Genomic DNA, 20,166 nt, shown 5'->3' on the forward strand with positions numbered 1-20,166 from the left:
TGATTTAATTTGTATTTCCTGGGTAACGTGATGCATGAGCAATTCCCAAGTGTTATCCAAAACACAGAGACAGCAAGTACTGTTACAATGTTATGTTCTGTTTTCTGTCTTCTTAAACAAAATTTTTTAACAGTCTTCTGCCCTTTAGTTCAGAAGGTCATCTAATGTTTTTGGTTACTATATTAAGGGATTGAAGATTGGTCCATGGTAAAAAAACCCTAATTTATAAAATCCAGAGGTATGTGGAAGAATAGTTAACAATTTAAAACAGTTGGGGAGGAAAAGCGTGAAGGTGTCTTTGTTCTGTGTAGGTCAGGTGTTCAGTGCTGACTAGGACAGGGCTTGTGTGGAGGGTGACAGTGCCAAACAGAGTTTCAAAGCAAGCAGAGCCAGTTATGAGTATATGCATGGGGACCATAACAGAAAGTGGATGGATTTAAACATGAAATGGACTTAAATATTTTACCTTTGTCTTCATATACAATCAGAGAAGAGGGGGAGAAGTAAGATTCTGCCTTGCTTGTATTGCCACTACTGTTCCACAGGCAGCATCAAGCTCTGAGTGCATTGGTCCGACTTCATGAGCTGGTTTGAAGTGCTGTGGGAGGAATAACAAAATCACAGGGAGACAAGCTGACCCACACAGCCAGAGACAACCTACACAGCAGGCTCCACAACCCTGAATCAGGGATCAAATTTCTTTCAAATGATAAAAGACAGGTAGCCTTCTCAGGGTGGAAATGAGGAAATTTAGGATCCTGAGCAGAGAGATGGTTATTGAAGCTCTGTAGTCGGTACAGACATATCTGTGTCTCACTGGGGCTGCCTCTGTGAGTGACTGGGAGAAGATGATGGCATTCAGCACTGCTGAAATGGATTTACCAAGGGCAAGCCATGCTTGCCCAGACTGTTCTCTGAGATAAAATCACTAGCTCTGTGATGAGGGGAGAGCAGTGGATGTCACTTACCTGGACTTCAGTAATGTTTTCAGCAGTGTCTCTCACAATATTTTTGTGTCAAAGATGGAATATCAAATCTCGATGTTTAGCTCACCAGATGTGTTGATAACTTATTGAAGAGTTGGGCTAAGAGGGTGGTATTTAAGGAGCTGGGCTCAGCCTGGAGCCTGCCCAGTAAAGTTGCACAATTTCCATCCTAGGTTTTTGTACCGTACCTGGACATGGCACTGAACAGCCTGTTCTAATTTCATTGGTGATCATGCTAAGAGCAGGAGACAGGGCTAGAGACATCCTGAGGTCCCTCCTACCCTGAGCTATCCTATGAGTCTCTTATTCTAATGTTTGTGCACACTGTGATTGTCCAGTTAACCAGACCAGAGCTGGCCTCAAGCTGACAGTAGGAGAAGATAGGGTGATGACCCTGACATGATAATTCTGTAGTGACAACCTTCCTGTCAAAATATTGTTAGCAAGTTTATTGTAAAAAAACATGGGTTCATATCACATTGTGTTTTCTGTCACACAAGAAAAAGGCTTTGATTTAGTGGTGTTAATGGCAACTGTAACACAGTACACCCACTTGCCAACATAAGGTTTCCAAGTTGCCTGTCCTCAGCATATTTCATGCTGGTTATGTCTTGGACTACATTGCCTCTTGCATCCCACCTTTTATGGGAGGGTTTTACACTTAGGTAGTTATGTTCCTGCAGCTTTCAAAACATGCTAAAAGGCTGAACAAGAGCAAATTGGTCTTGATGTTGATGCTGAATATTTTTCTACGGACAGGTAGGAAATCATATGTTTTTCTTATTTTTTAATCCCATCTTATTCCCAAGGCTGTCCATGTTCTGACCATGAGGAGTGGTAGTTAGACTCTGTTTTTTAGCTACAGTAAATTTACTAAAGAGAAGGAGAGAAACCCTTTTGCTACAGTCTTCAGGGTTCCTTCAGTGAGAGATACGTCTTTGAATGTCCGAAAAATGATAGAATTTATTCACCAAAATACGTTTGGGTTCACGCCTTCTGGAGGAAGACAGACATATTCCTTAGATAATTTAAAATTATTAGCAGAACATTTGCCAAATCCTGTCCTTAGGATAAAACATCTGGAGAAACTTCTGGCAGGGTATCCTGAAACAGTCTCAAGGGAGTACCTGAGCCATGCAGCCACAGGCCAAGGTACATGCACAGTACATAACTGAATAGCAAACTCTTACCTAGCCTGAAAATACAGATATGTTTGCACCTGGGTGTTCTCATGAGCTATATGCTGCCTTAGGGAACTTGCTCTTTCACGGATCTAGCCCCAGCTATTTTGTTCCTGAGAAGACTGCTACAGGAAAATGATTTTGAGTATCTTGAGCCCCTGATGATGCATGTAGACAAGACTTTCTTCTTGCCATTGTGGCAAAGGAGTGAAAAGTTTGACCCAGGTGTCCACAAGGCCAAAGAAAGGCATAACCCCATGCTACTGTCTGTTTTCCATTGTCTCATCCTTGCATTCTTAGATATTGAGGGCAGACAAAAGTTAGGACACAGATTTTGTAGCATGTTAGTTCATCTGTTCAAGCTCCCCCTCATAAAAGCTCTGGTGACTTTGCATTTATTCGGCACTTCCCCTATTTCAACACAAGGTGAGCTACCTTGTTTTGTGTTATTCTTCATGTTAAGCCTATCTGTACTGAGTACTAAAGCAGAAACCAATGGTCTTTGTAAATTCACACTTTTCTTTGTGTATACATCTATACAAAAGCCCTGGCTCTTAATGGTAATATATGTTGCTGTTACCAGAATTCAGTCTTTGCTAGCTGAGAATAAAACTCAGTATGAAAACATAATTTTTCTTTTCTTTCTTCTTGAAGTTAATTTCTGATGTTGGACATCTTGTCAAATTTTCTGGTCCTATTCCCTCAACAGTTCTGCACATGACTTTGGATGAGTAAGAATGCAAATCTTCAGAATATTCATTCCAACCAGAAGATGAGGTGCAAAACCTTTTATTTTTTCTTTCCCTCTCCCCTCTATAAAAAGTAAGGGTAATGTGAGGCTATCTCAGCCTATATTCTTCCTTAGATCTTGAATCATGCCCAGAAATGTGTCTGTTTTTTCTACATCTAAGTTACTGATCCTGAGGCTTGCTATAATGGTGCTATCAATCTCTCCTATGACAACACGGAGGAGGAAAAAACTGCTTTTTGTCTTTTTGAGCTTTTATAAATTAGGTTTCTTTTTCTTTTTTTTTTTTTCCCATGGATTAGTCTTGAATTAATTTCTGTGGTAACCAAAAAAAAAAGCTTTTTTTCTGGAATTCTCTCTCACATTTTACATCCTCAAAGGCCAAAGGGTTGATAAGCTCAACTTGTTTGACCTGGTCATTGCTCCAGATCACTAAGTTTCCTCAACACTCCAGAATTTCATTTTAACTCAATCCCTTCCTTCCTTAGGAAGTTCCATTTTATGCTATAAACTGAAACTTTATACAGAAGTTCTCAGCTTGTCTTTAGCAGGATGACTGCTGATTCAGGCCTGAAGAAAAGCTTGTGTGCTTGCAAGTGTGCCGTTTTTTGTTTGTTTGTTTATATTTATCACCCCAGCAATGTTGGTTGGTTTAACAACAGAGGGTTTTTTTTCCCTCCTATCAGCTTTTTCGCTCTTGTGGCATTAGACTATTATAGCTAGGACAATGCTTAAGTAGCAGAATTGACTCCAGGATCAGCAGCAGCTTTGGGGATTGAGTGGATGGCCAAGTGATGTAGCAAACAGGTACTTTGTGCTTCAGAGAAATGTGAGAAACCAACATCCTTCCTAACTCATGCAATGAAAAATATCTGCAGAACTTATGAGACATTTTAATGAAACTAAAGAGGATTCATTACAAGGAAATAAAGCTTATTTATTGCAATCTGCTATCTGCTTTTTTGTAGACTGCAAGACTCAAACTTCAAATGAAATATAAAAAATGTTCCATTACTCACTTTTCTCGTTCTTTAGAGCACACTGGAAAATAAGCAAGTTGTCAGAGGCCCCTTTTGAAAGGTTGCTAAGAAATAAAAACTGACCCTGTCCCAAGTGTACTGTGCCATCTACAAGACAGAACAAAAATATCCTTATTTTCCCCCGCAAAGTTGGCTGCCTAAACACAGGAGGTAATGGTTGTATTCAGTATGAATAAGTAGAAAATTCACCCAAACACCACTACTGCACTTGGGAGCAGACACAGAACAGTCTCTACCTGCCACCATCCTCAGTGGTCCGTGCCTGCTCCAGAGCCTCGATGGCAGGTCTGCACCACACTGTGACACGTGCTGCAGGGGAAGCTGCCTCAGGTGCTGACATTAACTGCCTGCAAACAGCTGCCTGCACTTTGCCAGACCTCTTGCAGTTCTGCAGCGCTGTGCATTTTACAAACACGCTTAAAGGTGTTTCATAAATGTCTCCCTTTATCTTGGGAAGATGGAGGACCTGTACCTGTGTGGAAATTTAAATAAAATGTTGAGGGCCATTACCACTGTTTAAAATCCCATCAGGCATTTGATTTTTTGAAATGAGAAAAACGTTCTTACTCTGACTGAAGCATCCACAGAAAAAGGGCAGCGGGGTGGGGTGGATAGAGGACTGCAGAGGGACATGTGTTTGTGTTTCCAATTTTGACCCTCCTGATTTGTTTAGCATGTGTAGTTGTTCCACTGGTTTCCTACATTCTGAGTTACTGAACTGTTCAGCTTTGAAATACAAGAACTTCCTACTCTCACAGGCCTGGACGGTAAGTGTAAAGGAGTTGAAGAAAAGGAAAGAAATGTAACATTTAAGCTTTATTAGATGTGTACTTTTACTACTGTACATACACGTGAGAAGAAGCCTGATGCTGCTGCTCGTTACACCACTGCTGCAGCATCCTCCCATCTTTGTACATGTACATCCCAGCTTTTGCTCCTTGTGAATTTAAATGAGAAGTGTGCAGGGATGGGAGCTATCTGTATGTGCAGACATGTATGTACTCAGCACAGGAAGATTATTGTAAAGTCAGAGTCCCTCCCACTGTGGAGTCTCACCAGAGAGCAACTGCTGCTGTCCCAGTAATCAGAGAGCAGAGGCAGGTGTGGGAAGCAATGGGTGGGAGAGCAGAGAAATGACAGGATACCATATTTCTTTTTTTTCCCCTTGACTCAGTTGCTTGCATTCCATTAACCAGGTCTTCAAAAGCAGCTGGAAATCTGTTTTTCAAGTGTCTGATTTATTTCCTTTTCAACATCGAAATTTTGTCTGTCTTTGTTGCAGAACAGGTGGGATTTCGAGTTCCCTCTTATGAAGCCTGGGAGCAGCTGTGACACTGATGAGTTATTCTCCCACCTTAACTTTCTCATTTGGCATGGGTCATGCTCAGCACTAGGTTCCACTAAAAGAGGGAGCCCACTCTTGCTCCCAGTGTACTCTGATTTTCCAGTGCATTTCCGTATATTGTCTCAAATTTTGACTCCCTCTTTGTCAGGCTAATTTCATCATTCCTACATTAGTTTTCTTCAGCTGAACTACATTCCTCCTTTTTGAGGAAACAAACATCCCTAGACCGATTTATTTACTTATTTACTATTTTTAGACTTTAGAAGCATATAGAAAATCAAGGGTGAAATTGTATAGATTGTGGGAAGCAGAAAATCAAGCGGGGCACTTTCAAGCCCTTCAGATGCTTTAAATGTTCTGCTAGTGCTTAACAGGCTTTGTAGGATATCATGACACAGCAAAGTCAAAAATACACCTGAATAGCCTTGGCTTTTAGTGATCTCAATGAGCTCTCTTTAGCTTTTAAAAGATGTGATGCTTGTGTGTTTTGCCTTTTTTTTCTGGTTTTAATGGATCTGCAGTAGGCTCCCATCATTATCTACAGTTTAGCATCCTGCCTTTTGCAGCACTTTGAAGATTTTAATTTTATTTGAGATTTAAATGCATTATCCAGAGCCCACAATGCATTTACAGGTCTCCTGAATGTTCAAAACTGAGATGAGTCTGAGCCATATGTAATTCCTTTTGATGCCAAGGGGTGCTGAACACTTCTAAACTGACAAGAATAAACTTCAGAGTGCTCAAATGTTTGCATTTTCACAAATCAGCTTCATGGTGCACAATGTCAAGCTGATACCAACTCAGCTTCCCTCTCATATGGATTGCCCTTGAACAGTAATACATTTACAACAGCAAGGATGTATTTCCTAGCTAGGGGACCACATTTGAATTAGGAATTAAAGAGAAAACACTCTCAAAGCTGAACTACCACTAGGACATACGTTATGGGATAACAGCAGTAGCCCAGTCACTTACACACTACTTTAGTCTTGAAGTGCTTAACAAAATATTAACTGTAAAATGACTCTATCAAAAGATTGGTTCTCATCCATTGTATGGGGTTTTTGACCTTGTTTTGGTGAAAGGAAGCCTTTAAGTGGAGGCAATGGATATCACAAGTACTTTTCAAAGTATTCAGCTATTGTAGACTGTTGGAATATACTTATCTCTTAGTATGAGGGACAAGTAGATGTATTAGGTGCCTACTGTCCTCAAATCAGCTTTCAAATGACTGCTATAATCACAAGATGAAGAACAAGAATTTAGGATAATATTAAGATGTCTTAAGGTGTAGGCTTGTTGGGTTTTTTTGTTTTGTTTTTGGTTTTGGGGTTTTTTTTGGTGGGATTTTTTTTCCCTTCTAATCTCCCTTTTCCTTTCTCTTCCTACCTGCTTTCAGGTGCCCAGTCTGGGTTGTCTCCCTCTGTCTGCACTGTCAAGATTCTTTTCCTGCAATTTCTGCAAAGACTGACCCTCACCATGCTCCACTCTGAGTTAAAGCAGATGCTAGAATGGGTTTGAAATTTGAGAAAGTAAGAATTCTTTTCATCTAATCAAAATTATTGTTTATTGTGTAGTACATGTGCTAGATAAATTTTCTGCATTTGTCATTAAAAATAAGTAAAACAGAGCACTGGCTCAGTCAATATTAGCTATTATGGTTTTGGGAAAGTAATGCAAGTTGGAAATGCTTTCACTATTTTTTCCAAGACATCACTAGCATATTTTCTAGGTCAGGTTAGTGATGCCAAAGCCAGCAGTGAACATTGCCATATGTTTAATAAAAACCCAGATCAAATAGCACATGATTTCAATGTACTCATTGTGTGTTCTTTTTCCCAGGTAGTGCTCATAATTTTTTTTCAGTCTTGCTGTGTCTATCATCATTAAAAACTAATCCGACTTCCTATTATATAGGGTTTTTGGTGTGCTATAGGAGTGTCTCAATCCTTTTATTGACACTCCCCTAAGTTTTTCTTATGCCTTCTTGTTTATGTTTTTCACATACTTATTAGTTCTCCAGTGATGTACAGCATCAATGTATTGTATTAAAGATATTTTCAGAGACAAAAGCCCCAGTAGTTTTCCAATAAGCATAGATGGGCTGATTTTCCAGGAGGGTAAATTGAAGCTTTATCTGAGCTCTGTTGCTTCTGCTCCTCATCATGCTCTTTCTACAGCACAATTTGTAACTTCCAGAGAAGCACAGCATGGGTGTGAGTCAACGGCAGGCAAGGACATGGCTTGCTTAGCACTGGTTGTCACAAAAATATTTAGGGCATGCATTTTTGTATATTTTGTGAGGCTGAAAAAATTCAGTGTTTATAATTCCCAAATATATACTTCTTTTCAGTGACATCTTGTGAATTGGAGATTGAGAGGATGGACCACATTTTAAAGGAATCTTTTAAATGTCCTTTTAGTCAACAGAAAATATGGAATTTCTTTCTTTTATTTTTTTTCCTCCTGCACTCTTGGATGCAAGTAAAATTAGGTTAAAAGGGAGATAAAGAAATAGATCTAATGGCAGTATAGAGCTTAGCAGTTGAGATGCTAGCCCCAAGGAGATTTTTAAGTTAATAATTGCTAGAATTGCTCGTCTGTCATCTTAAACAGAGGTTCAGTGCTGAAAACAAGGTGCCCACCTGACCCTGTTCAGATGACCCTGTCATCTGACCCTGTTGCATGACACAGCATGGCTGTGTTCTGCACTTGTCACACTTCTGCTTCCAAATTACCTTTTCCCCTCACACAGGAAGAATTGTTTTTATGATTTTCCTTTTTTGCCTTGGGTTTTATCTGCAACATTTTAGAGTAATTGTATTCAGTAGAGGTGGTGCAGTTTGTTAGGCTGAAAGAAAGAGCATCTCTCTTACAAGGAAAGGCTGAGAGAGTTGGTCCTGTTCAGACTTGAGAAGAGAGGGGACCCCGTCAATGTCTATACATGTCTTAAAGAAAAGTATCCAGAGGATGGACCAGGCTTTCCTCAGTAGTGCCAACCAATAGGACAAGAGGCAATGGGCAGAAACTGATGCACAGAAAGTTCCACCTGGATGCTGGAGAAGTTCCACACTTCTTCACTGTGCAGGTGACTGAGCTCTGGGACAGGCTGCCCAGAGAGGGTGTGGAGTCTCCCTCACTGAACCCTCACAGAACCATCTGGATGCAATCCTGTGCCATGTGCTCTGGGATAACCCTGCTTGAGCAGAGATGATGGATCAGATGCAAACTCTGGTCCCTCCCAACCTGACCCATTCTGTGATTCTGTGAAAAGAAAAGTTTTTTTGTATTAATAGTGCTATCACTGTTGTGACTGTCCACAAGCTTGGCAAACTTTCTGGAGAGAGCAAGAATCAAAATGAGACTAAATTTTTAATGAATGCAAACACTCAGTTACTACATTCATGGAAATTGTTATTTGTGACTCTTTGGAAACCCATCAGGGGATTAAGAACAAATACTTGAGTAAATTAAGGTGTGGGGGAATTTTTTTTTTTGGTTGGTTGGTTGGTTGGTTTGTTGGCCGTTTTTCTGGGGATTTTGTGGGTTTTTTGTGGTATTTACAGCTTTTTATAGAACCACTTAGGTTGGACTGTGAAAAGGTGTTTTAATAAAGAGAGGTGAGAGAGGAAAGAGAGGTTTAGTAGGAGAGATGGAATTTAAGCTGGGAAGCATGCTGTCAGAAGAGCACACATTGAAATGTGAGCATGCAAGACACTCTGGGATCCAGACCTTGAAAAAGCTCCCAGTCCCAGGAACAGTCTGTGCATACCCACATGGACAGTGACTTCTGCCTGTTTTTAGTTGGTCTCCAAGGAATAAAGCACGAAGCAGCAAGAAGAGAGATGCTCAGCCTGCCTGTTCATTCTTATTTCTGTTCTTCAGTAATTAGAGGCTGTTACAACTCTGTCTGAATCCAGCAAGTGTTTACTATAACAGATTATTCTCCACATTGAGAACAGAACCATGATCGTAAACTAAAAGAATGAAGCCAAAGAGAAACAACCTCTCTCCCCTATCAAAACTGGAGTCCAATAATCATGTATTTGTTCCCAGTCACCTGTTTCCTTCAAGAGAAGGAGAGGAACATGGGCTGGATGGGAAGAAATCCTGTGAATTAGAGTTAGTCATAGGGAGGGAGATGAGTGAAATTTCCATAAGAAAGAGGCTTGCTTGGCGCTAGTGAGGTCTCCTTAGAAGCGGTGCCATTGAAACAGGAACATAATTATAGGTTAAGCATCCTGAAATAACATTCACAACCTTTTTTTCTTAGTACAGCAAATGCGATGTGAGAATTATGAAGAGGAGTTAAATTAAATACCTTCTGAGAACCCTAAGTGAGCTGTTTCCTTCCTAGATATTATACTTTAATAACAGCATGCCTGCCATCTAGGAGAAAAATACTCAATGATGCTACTAATACAGACATAAATGCTGCATATTTGTGTAAAATCATATTCACCAAGGCAGATATCTGATGTGTTGTGCAATATACTATCTGAACCTGTCATTTTTGAAATGATATGTTAGACTGAGGAGAAAGGAAAAGAAAATCTATTCGTGTACCTATTTGGCGTGGAGAAACATTCTCCTAAGTTCTCCTTTTCTGTCAGAGTGAGACTATGTGGCATCACTTTGTTGGTCATGGTGGTGTCAGGGTGGCTTATTCCCCTGTACTTGGGGATGGAAAAAAAATTGCATCTGACGCTGTAAATTAATCCAAAATAGAAGGATCATCTTCAGTCTCTGCAGGCAGTTGAACTCCTGTCATCAAAGAATATTTAAAATTAATTTGTACTCAAATCTCTCTACTTGCCCCTTCAAAATAAAGCTTGCAACTACACTCATCTCTAATTTTTTTGCCATGGAGCATCAGAATGCAAGAGATGTGAATCAACATGAAGACTGGCCCACTTTCATATCAGCTTAGATTCAAAATGGGTTGGAATAAGCTTTCAGGTTTTGGATGCTTATCTGAAGCTTTTAAAATTTTTCTTTCAATAGTTAGGTTTTATATCTGAAGAGAAAAGGTGCTCACAGCTCTTCAGAGCTGCAGTTTGATGTGGCAGTGGAGAAAACTTTTACTCTCCAACTTCAAGTAACAGGGTCTCTGTCAGATCTCCATGTCTGCATGAACATGTGTGAGTGGGGAATGAGCCAATTGTTTCACAGTCTCTACAACTAAATTTAAGCTGAGGTTGTTTGTGCAGCTGAACACTGGCTCCTGAAGGGATATCAAGCATGAGAAGTTGGGGGGTTACTGGTTTTCTTACTAGTAACAGCTTTCTCATCACCACCCCAAATGCCCTGAGAGGGTGGTGGGAGTAAAATTGCACTGTGCATGGTTGTCATAAATCCATTTTAGGAGAAAAACAAGTCATTTCAGTTGCTGTCACTCTGGCGCTACCTCTAAGCATTTGATTCATTTAAAAAGAGCTCTCCCTAAACAAGTCTGTTATTTCTGTGTTATTTCTGTTATTTCTTCTGGCTGAAGCATGTGGCAGATATAATTGCTTGGTGTTACAGCGAGCTAGGAGCTCCCATTTTCATTCTCTATCCCTGCAAAAAAACCCCACAGAAATGAACCCCCAAATTCACAAACCACCAAACACTCAGATCCCCCAAATCCTGTATTTTCTCAAAAGATCTTCTCTGATACCTCAAACAATAGATGCATATTCACATACTTGATGTAAAGCTCAGCCTCCTTATATTCCCAGCAGAAAAAGTCATGGTTAGTTGTGCCTGGTCACTTGCTCACTGTGTTTCCCATACATGTGTTTTTCCTATCAGTGTGAAGCTCTGCAGTATGTTGACTTTATGCAATGGGATACTGAACTCCCACAGGGGAAGTTAGATATTACTTGATCAAATCCTATTTTTATCTGAACAAGATCCTTTCACCATCCCATAATATCTACTTGTGTGTTAATTTTCAAGAATTTGGCCAAAATACTTCAGTAATTTTTAAAGAATATTTGCACTGAATTTTGTATTTTATTTAATAACCTGTAATGATCATTTGCAGGTCAAAGCAAGTTGTTACATTTTCATCTAGAAAATGTTTTTCTGTTATCTGTGATCTATTTAAGAACACTTTCATATTTCAGTGCTAGATAATATATGGACAGAGAGATATAGTAGGTATTTTTTTTGTTTGTTTCCCAAATATATTCATTATTCATAAGTAACTCACAGAACAGTCCAAGTGAACTAATTACAGACTATGTGTACTTTGTAAATTATTGAACTGAAATTATTTGTGGCACATTATTGAAACAAAATCTTCAGTGAGTATGATTGGAACTTCTGAATTACTGAATATCAGAGCCAGAAAAATGCTAAATGATAAACAGAGGACTTATGGTATCAAATTTTATTTATATAAATTTATGCTGTGTTCTGTGGATCTTATTTTTCCAAAGAGATTGTTTGATCCTGAAAAACCATTGTATCTCCTATACCTTTTGTGAAAAATACCTGAAAATTTCCATATTAACTTTTAATCTAATGGCAGAAAAAGTAAAACAAGGATATAAGAAACTCGTTTTTATTCTTTAGGTATGTTTTCAAACCCATAAAATGTATTAAGTTCATACTGTTTGTCTGTTTGATTATAGATAGAATGTATATCTGCTTTGGGTTAATGTTTTCTAGTTGGGTTTTTTTTGTTGTTTTTCACATGGATTTGTCACACACAGGATTTCAGTCTCTGTTATCCTGTTCAACAGACAGCACCCTACTGAACTATTTTATTTAAATGTGTTGGCATTTCCCACTGGTATGTTCTCAGTGGAAAAGTATTGGATAAAATTGGTATGGTTTGTCAGCCATCACAGGAGGGCAGCTGGGGCAATGCCTCAGAGGCATTACCTGTCACTGGCTGTACTTGGATTTCATCCTTTGAAGCCAGCAGGGCTGTATGAAGTCTTAAATTTATTTTCATTTTTACTTTAAGGAGGTGAGATAACTTCACTTTCCAGAAGAAATTATTAAAACACCTCTGTTTATCTTTTGTTGTTGGACTGATGCCTGCAGATGCTGGTGAGAAACTTTCCTCCTGCTGCCACGTGTCCCAGCTAAGTCAGTGAGCAGAAGAGCTCTGACAGGTGTACAGGGTTGCTGCTGTGCATTTCTGATGGCAGGACACAGCCAGGAACAAAACCAGGGATGACTTTCAATTCAGTGGAAGTGCTTCTGTGTGAGTTAAATGCAGTTTTGTGGAATCCATGGTTCCTTTATATAACTGCAATTTTCTCCCTGCGATTGGAGTGCAGAAGGGGAGACTCTCCTAGAAGGTGATACGGGAAGTTGATACAAGTTTACTTAAAAGTTATAACAAGTAAACTGCCCAACCTCCCCAGGAAAAAGGGTGGTGAGAGCACAGATGCACAACCCTAATCTTTGGTGCAAATATTCTCCTTTCCTTGGGAAACATACTCTCTGCAGTTACTAATTGCAGTTGCTGCAATTGTGTTTAATACTGGCAAAACCTCCAGTTTCAATCTATGTCAATGAAGTTGTCTGACTGCAGCCAAACTGTTCTCAAGTGAACATCTCCATGAGAAAGGGCAGAATCAAGCCTTCAGGGAGCAGAGCAGAATTTCTTTTTCCAGGTTGAGAAATTATTTATTTTTGCTTCCTATATTGTAGAGACAAAAAAACCCAAACCCTTTTCTTAGTAAAGACAACATGAATTATTAAATAGAACATCCATTCATATGTTTTACTCTTATTTATTAATTTCACTTTTGCAATAGCCTATTCACAAACATCCTTTGGGCATTTTTTTTTCCAGTGAGGTGAGTAAAATTTGTTTGCTCAACATCTTTATCCATTATGGTAAAAGGCCAGCAAGTACATCTCGCTTCTCTGAACATAAACTTAGAAGAAATATTTGCTTGACTGATTTTATTATTTCCTCAGACTTACTTCAAATCCATTCTAAATATGGATAAGTAATAAGATAATTGTTCAAGTAATCAAATGGGTAAGAACAATCTGAAACACATATGCTCAATCTCAGTAGTGTTTGCCACCAGAAGTAACATCCTCCTTAACTGTGCTGCTTCCCTTCCTCTGCCCTCAGCCTAGATATTATTATCTTGTTTTCTATCCCAGCCCTTATATTATTTTATTTTTGTCTATCTCTTAATATTCAATCTAAAACCACTTCAGGGAAGGAACCTTGTAGATTACCTGAGCAGTGAGCAAATAAAAGCTGTGGGAAGAATAGTCTCCCTGCACATCTCGTCAAGATGAAGATTTGCGTGCAGCTGCTATTTTGAGTCTTGATACAGGAACATCGTTATCCCAAACTTAGAAGAGTGTTTGGCTTGAGCTCTCTCTGCGGGAAACGTGCTGCATTCCCATGTTTAGCATTGAATCTCTGACCTTTAATGCTGCAAGTTTCCTGTTGGATTGAGCAGGCTTTCGAGCCAGCAGAGGTTGACTCTGACCCTGTGTGCAGTTCCTTGGCACAGGCTATGTTTAGTGCCACTTACAGATGGTTTCTTTACACAGAAGAACAAATGCCCCAGGCTCCCCAGGTATTCCACTTTCCCCTGCATGCTCTCCTATCAGCTCCACACTAGAGAAAAAGCTGTTTTAAGTGTTATATGGTTTAATCCTTTAGGAATGGGTGAAACAAGCTTTTTTGATAACCCATTCCAGACCAGCTGAAGAGAGCCAGAAAAGGAAAAAGTTTTTTTTTTCCTTCATGATTTGTCAATGCTTTCAGAGCCCCTTGGGATTAAGGACAGTATTTCCTTAGAAAATCCAAGATTTAGCTGCAGCCCTTTTCCTCCTCCTTGTGCAGTAACATCATCTCCTTCTGAAAGACATGTTAGAGTATAATCATTTAAAAGAGGCCCTCATCATTCCTTATCTCCCTCATTCTCCTTGTTCTACGAGTCCTCCCCATTCAGTATGTCAGTGGTGCACACGGCGCTTCTGCAAGACCAGCTGCAGTGGTGTGGCAGGCTCTCTGCTGTGCAGAGTATCACAGATCAGAAAACAGTTTTCTGAAAACCCAGCTCCTTATTTGAGATGGTCATAACTGCTCAGGATATGTTTACAGAATATTGCTTCCACTCTGTAACAACTGTGAAAAAAAAATATGCTTCTCTCTCATATGGGGCATTTTGCAGTGCAGTCAATGTAGAGAGTCTCTGAGCATGAAAGTGAACTGACTGACAGCTTCTGCTAGATATTGATGGGGCAGTACAGATGTTACCACTCCTGGTTCTGAATAGCTCTGTAGTACTCAAGGTGAGGCAAGGCAAAGGAAGAAAGATTTTTCAGGCCAAGCCAGAAAACTGAAAACTGGCTCTGGATTGAAGAGTCATGGTGCTAGGCTGGCACATTCCATGAAGCCTGTCCAGGTTAGCAGTAGACAGCATGTTCTCAATAAGTGAGACTAAAATGATGCCCACAGAACCAAAATTTTAGCTTGTTGATGAGGTTGTTTTCTAAATCTATTAGGCTAGATGCTATGTAAATAAGCAGAATAAGACTCACTTCTGTTGAAAGTAGGAAAGGTAAAGTATTTTTTTCCTCCCCCTCTACTCGATACAAAAGTAAACTGGAGACTGTCATCCTGGGGAAAGACATGTAGCCAATGACACTGAAGATGGGAAAAAAAATTAAAGAGAGGACAGAAGTTTGACCTACTTGTTTTGGTGCTTAGAGCACTGCTTCTCTTTATCCATGCTATGGGAAAGATGTGTATGAATGGTATGAGCATGTGATTAGATTAGACTTCCAAAAATAGTGTCCACATTTGCAGTCTGAAAATAATTATATATTGTGTGTGTGGACATATACATCTAAGCTATATAGCTGTGCTTTTATCTTTACTAAAGCTCACTTATTATCCAAGACTTAACTGCCATGGAGTGACACAGTTCTGATAGCTCTCAGCACGTGATATTAACTCTAATGGGGGGGGGGCGGGGGTGTAAAAAATTACATAGTCTTGAAAATAGCTTGAAAAGATAATCTTGCATTCCTAATCAGGCAGTTTATGGCTTGTGTTGTGTAGAGGTTGGCTGGCAAAGCCAAGCTGTAGCCCTGGCTGGGGAGAGGGGGTGTATACACAGAGAAATTGCAAAGCTGGGGGACCTGAGAGAAGCAAAAGAAGAGACATGAAATATGTGACTTGTGTAGCCAAGTAAAGACGTGGTGATGGGGAGGTGGTAAAAAGTCCTGTGTGCCTGGAAATAAGTAGAAGTTTTGTCAATGGCAGCCTGGGAGCCTATTGAATAAGGTATTGTCAAGGGAAAGGTAAGGAACAAATTAAAAACAAAACCAAGAAGGTGAAGGGGAAAAAAAAGGAAAACACAGAAGAAGAATTCATGTAGCAAAATTAACACAAGAAGTGTTTAAGAGAGAGATAGACAGGAGGGAGTGGGAGGAGGAGAAAAAGATGACAAAATTCAAAACTTCCGAGTAGCAAAACTCTCTGGGTTTTTGTTCATTATCCCTGTTTTGTGAACAGCTAGAACATTGTGAATTCACTTAAATATCTAGTAGAGCAGAATTTGTGCAACTGAATGCACTGAAGTATAACTGATTGGAAAGAAACAAGGGAAGAAAAATTGTCTTTTATCTTTATCTGTAAGGCCTAATACATGAGGAGATCCTCTTTGAGAAGAATAATACAGACAGATGCTATGGAGGCAAAGTAGCTGAATGACCTGTTCAAGGTCATCTCACAGGCAACAGACAAAGCTAAAAAGCTTGGAGTTAGATTGCACAGTGAATGAATTCATAAAGCTGACGGAGGGCTGGCATGCTCTAATCCAGTTCTGTGGGTTCTTTTTTTTTAATCTTCAAATGAATTCCAAAAATCAGGATGTTGCTTTTTCTCCCTTTAGAAACTTCTTTACTTTGAGAATTAAATGGATGTTCCAATACTGTCCAAAGTCTGCCTAGGATGGCCCTTCTCAGTCTGCTCCTCCCATTCGAAGAACAATCCTAACAATTAAAGAAAATCCCTCTTTGTTCTGAAGCCTGGATAGAGGTGTACTAAACTATCTAACATAGCTTCAATGACCTGATAAGTCCCAGTAAAGAATCATCGTACTCTGATGCAACAGAGCAATTCCTCCCCATGGAGTTTCCTTGCAATGTCTGCTTTCTGTAGTTATACTGATTAATATTTCTAAAGACAGCAAGTAATATAGCCATCAGGCACTGAAGGCCAAAATTCAATCTAATGCAAAACCACTAATCAGAAATTGAAGTAGAATTCAGCTTTTAATTTATTAACTTGAGAGAGGATTTCTTGCAAAGGGCCAGCTGAACAGGTACATGCAAGTACTTCTCACCATAGCAAATGGCATCTGCTTTAAACAGTATTTGTGTTTTCAAGCTAAAGCATTAGAAATTTATATTAAATAAGTTTCTTGACAAAGTGTGCATTTGTTGTCTAAATGGCATTTTGTTGATCTTTTTACTGAAACCAGAAGGTTTTTGGTTATGAGGTCTTTGATCTCTTAGGAATAGTTCTCATAGTGCAGTCCCAGCTTTGTGTCTTCTAAGGAAGGAGATGTTTGAATATCTCTCCTCCGTTCCAGGAATAATTTGCTGAGTTAGCATACAATTCTGGTGGAAAACCCTGCTGATTTTTGGAAAGAAATCGGTAATTTATTATATACACTTTTTCCACTAAAGTCACTTGACATCAATCAAAGAAAATCTCTGAAAAAAAATTCACTTTAGCAACAAGAACACTAGAGTAAAAGTGGACCAATTGCTCACTCCACATCACTTACATTATTAAAATAAAGGATCATATATTTGTTTTATGCATTTAAATATGCATTTTTTTTTAACCATTGCTGTTGCACAATATTGTTAGACATTGTTTCTAAATGGTTTTTTTTTTCCATTGGAGATCATAACAAAAAGTGAAGATGTTGCCATGTAATGTATAATATCATAGTGGGAAGAGTGTAATATCAGTGATTTGCATACAAGCCTCATAAACAGAAGCATTCTGCATGATGGGTCTATAATACCAGTAGTAATGAAACTATAGGTTCATTGCTGTGCATATTTAAAACCATGTTCTCAGGTGCCATGTACATACAGTGCTAATGAGGATATCAGTGTTCATGTTGCAAATAAGCACTAGTACATAATACCAAAAAGATAATATGGTTAGTGATAATGTTGTTACATTCCACACACTAGTAGTGGATGTGTTGAAGCATTATGAGGAGGACTGAGATCAGTGGGTGAAGTTTTTTCAGGAATGTAGAAACTGGCAGACACAGAATAATGTCAAGGGATATCTGGAAATTTTTCAGGGTTCTGAGGCATCATTACAAAACCCTGTGAGGTCATCAGTTAGAGAAGTAATTTTAAACAAACAGTGTTTGTCAAGAAAACAATTTTCCCATTGTTCCCCAGTGACCAGGTTCATTTCAGAACCGATGGTTTAACTGCTAACGGCTCAGGACTACAAGTGGTGACTCCTGAAAACAAATCTCTTGGCAAAGTACTCCTATTTCCTTTCTAAATAGGCTGAAATTGACCCTAAATATAACTACTTTAAGACTGAAATATAAAATTTGCTTGACTTGACCTTTATATTTATAATGAAATGGAGTCATGAGAAAGAAATTTGATGTCTCCATCTACTTCAGCCCAAGAGGACTTAATAGATGTTGAGTCATAAACTAAATTTTGAACACACTTTTTAAAGCCCACATAGGGTTTTAGAAAGAAGTGGAGTTTCCATTTTTCAGATTATAAATTCTATTTCTGTATTTAAAATCGCTGGCTTTGGGATTGTTTTATTTTGGGGAGAAGGCTTTTTGAGTCAATGGATCTCACTCTGGCATTATCCCTGCAAATAAATGAAGACAGGCTTCTACAGGCATACTTCTGATGTAGGCAGTTACATGTAAATGACAAAATAGCCTTGGGAAGCCTCGTAAACAATACCCTAATCAAGGCAACCACAAAGACCAAACCACCAGCCACAGATGGCTGAAAGCTGTGTTTCTCTGCCTCAGCCATGAGAGGCAATCCTCCTGTCTGTGTGGGATCCTCCTGCCTCTGCCAGGTGCCCAGGTGAGGTGCATGACTCTGAGCAGCTCCTGCACTACTCTGTGAAGGAGATTCTGGTGCCCTTCTTCATGCTGGGTGGGGACTTGCCCTACCAGGATTTCCCTCCCAGCTTGCAATATAATTTCTGTCAGTAAGCCACAAGTACAGACTTTGATGCGGGTGCCAGAGCTCTCTTTAGAACACGTGGTCAGGGCTGCACGTGGATTCCAAGTTCTTCCATTAGACTTAGGAGTTGTGCATTAAGACTCCAGGCATACAGATGTGTGTATTGATGGCCTCTTTTATCAGGGCTGTTGACTGCACACTTGTGACTAGTTTTCCAAAAGCTTTGAACACCTACCTTCTTTTCCACCCTGGATGCTGCAGTCCTACTATTATAGGAGTATTATAAGAGCATTATAACACTGAGGACAATTAATTGACGGCAACATGTCATTATATTAAGACTTCAGCAGTGATAGATTCCAAGACTTATTTGAAGTATGGCTATTATAGATTCAGTTATGCTTTTGGCCACATGGGGCTTCGCAGGAACTATTTTGTATTTATTTAACTGTAACTGAAACCAGAATTTGTCCCCATGGTAATTCAACATTTCAGAGTTTTGAAAGGCTTGAGCTGTCATGAAGAGCTAAAATGTAAGGTGTGAATGTACAAACAAACAAAAAGGAATGTGTGTGGGAAGAAGATGTATTCCCTAGTCTGGAAAAATTTAAATTAGAGAAGAGAAATTCTGAGCAATTTCTTAATGGAAATGTCAGTGTAGCTGTATTCATGGCAGCAGAATCAGACACCAGTTCAAGAAGTAATCAAATGAAAAAGAAAAACAAGACAGAAGAAGAAACTAAGATAGTAATATACACTGTGAGACAAGATTTCTTTTACAATCTCTGTGTAAACTCTGCTAAAGCCACTGCTCTGTTAAAGCCATAAAGGTGTATGTAAAACATGCACCTTATCTATTGACAGGCTAAGGATGTATTATTTCCATTGGTAGGTTATCTAAAGCACAAGACTGGAAGGGTCTGGAATATTAAAAACCCCTTTCTGTAATTGCAGCAGTCATATAAAAAATGTTTGTCACAATCTTGGAAAATATGCTTCACATGCCATCAACAGAACTGCTCAAAAACCAAGACCGAAAGAGCAGGCTGAAGCTAAAGTACATTTGGAAAATACTTTTAGAAAGACTAAAGGCTTTCCTGGTGCTCTGTGTTTTGCAATTACAGGAATTTGTTAAATACAGCTCTCCAGAGAAAAACTCCTGTGGGCTCAACTGCTCTGACTTGGGGGAATGAAAACGAATCCTCCTGACTGTGAATGTGGCAGTGGGGTTTTCATCCAGTGTAATAGATTTTTCACTGTGCTAATGAAATGCTGATTGCCAGACAGTAAAATGAATGCATCTTAGTAACACAAGATCAATTTGACTTCCTTATTATAACAAAGGTAGTGTTCATTTTTCTCAATTAATCAGCCACATCATCAACACATCTTGGCTGCAGTCAGCTAGTGATTATAAATCGACTCTGGGGTCGCTTGGTCTTGCCTTGCAAAGGGAACATTTTAAATAATGTTCTCATTTTCCTGTGCAGTATTGGAAATCATGCACATGCACTCATAAGCAGAGAGTAGACTTGATTTTCTTTGCAATTTAGCCCAGATCTGGAGTCTGTCCAACAGCAATTAAATCATGCCACCTTCTTTAGACTTCAACAGAGTGGGGCAATTTTCTCCTGTTGCAAAAGGGAATGTTTCTGTATAATTATTTGGTCAACAGGAAGAT

Source organism: Coloeus monedula (assembly GCF_965178545.1).
Source record: "Coloeus monedula genome assembly, chromosome: 5".
NCBI lineage: Eukaryota > Metazoa > Chordata > Aves > Passeriformes > Corvidae > Coloeus > Coloeus monedula.